Source organism: Garra rufa, unplaced genomic scaffold (genome assembly GCF_049309525.1).
Source record: "Garra rufa unplaced genomic scaffold, GarRuf1.0 hap1_unplaced_039, whole genome shotgun sequence".
Taxonomy (NCBI): Eukaryota; Metazoa; Chordata; class Actinopteri; order Cypriniformes; family Cyprinidae; genus Garra; species Garra rufa.
Genome location: NW_027394314.1, coordinates 47,501 through 48,904, shown reverse-complemented (window position 1 = coordinate 48,904; position 1,404 = coordinate 47,501). Strand labels below are relative to the sequence as shown.

Below are 1,404 nucleotides of genomic sequence, written 5' to 3'. Positions count from 1 at the left end.
GCCCCAGTGGCCTGATGGATAAGGCACTGGCCTCCGAAGCCAGGAATTGTGGGTTCGAGTCCCATCTGGGGTGACTTTCAGCAGAGTGGCGCAGCAAAGGCGTGCTGGGCCCATAACCCAGAAGTCGATGGATCGAAACCATCCTCTGTTAATCTTGTTTCACTTTTATATGTGCTCAGGTGCTGCAAGACAATTTAGAAACGTGTGCCAGAATCAAGTGATGTTGAAAAGACCAGTGTACGGGCTCTACATCAAGGTGAGCAGAGTGGCGCAGCGGAAGGGTGCTGGGCCCATAACCCAGAGGTCGATGGATCGAAACCATCCTCTGCTAAGCTTGTGTCACTTTTATATGTGCTCAGGTGCTGCAAGACAATTTAGAAACGTGTGCCAGAATCAAGTGATGTTGAAAAGACCAGTGTACGGGCTCTACACAGGGGCGGCTGGCCCATGGTGGGCGATAGTGCATCGCCCTCCTTGAGCCACACGAAAAAAGAGAGGTGAAAAAGAGTCTTATTTCGCTGGTCCTAGTCTGTATATTACTGTATAATCAACAGCCTGAATGTCACTTTCCAACCTAAAACCCCGCCCCCTTGGGGCGATCTCAGTCAGATTGAAAATCGCCCCAGCCGGTCTCATAGAGTTATATTGTGAGATTTTTTTTTTCACATTTTGAACCCTACAATGCATTTCAATGGGCACCGGGAGGGCTCGCCCCAACGTGATTTCGTAATACGCACTGATGCGTGCTCGTCTGCTCGAAGATGTACAGCACGCACGCGTAGCGAGACGTCTGAATGCATTGGCCATTCTTTCAATGGAAAGGGAACTTGTGAGGAACATGCCTGATTTTAATGAGAAGGTAATTGATCACTTCGCCTGCTTAAAAGAGAGGCGAGCAAAATTTCAATACAAGTGACGTGTGTTATTAAATGGTGCATTGTTTATGTTATCACGGTCGTAGCCAGCTATGAGGTCACCGAGGTCTGGACTTCGGTCATTTTTTATATTCAAAAATAAAATGTCAAGCTCTTTGAATGATTATTTAGCCGTTTAAACCACCTCATATCACATAAGTGTTTGCAATTCATGTTGCTGCGAGAAGCTGCAGTGAACGGGGCTTGAGAACGCGTTGAGTGAGAGCGCGGGTGCAGCAGCCTCCGTTTGTTGCCAGATCCACCTATAATACGTGTTTTTTGACTCGTTTGTCCAATTTAGTGTGACACTTTGGGACTTTTATAAAGTGGAAAGTTGAACGTTAGTTTTATGCCAGTGTCATTATTTTAACGTTATTTTTATAACCCTCAGCTAAAAGAAAACCGAACTTTCCATGTAAAACATTATACTGAATAAAAAATCTTTCACAATCATCTACATGTCTGTCTATTTTGAAGTTGTATTCTTCAA

At 45.0% G+C, this 1,404-nt stretch overlaps 1 non-coding gene across 1 annotated transcript; it reads left to right on the top strand.

Moving 5' to 3' along the window:
* Positions 1-73, top strand: trnar-ccg (transfer RNA arginine (anticodon CCG)). Its single transcript has one exon. It is a non-coding gene; the product is annotated as a tRNA-Arg (tRNA).
* The last annotated feature ends 1,331 nt before the right edge of the window (positions 74-1,404 follow it).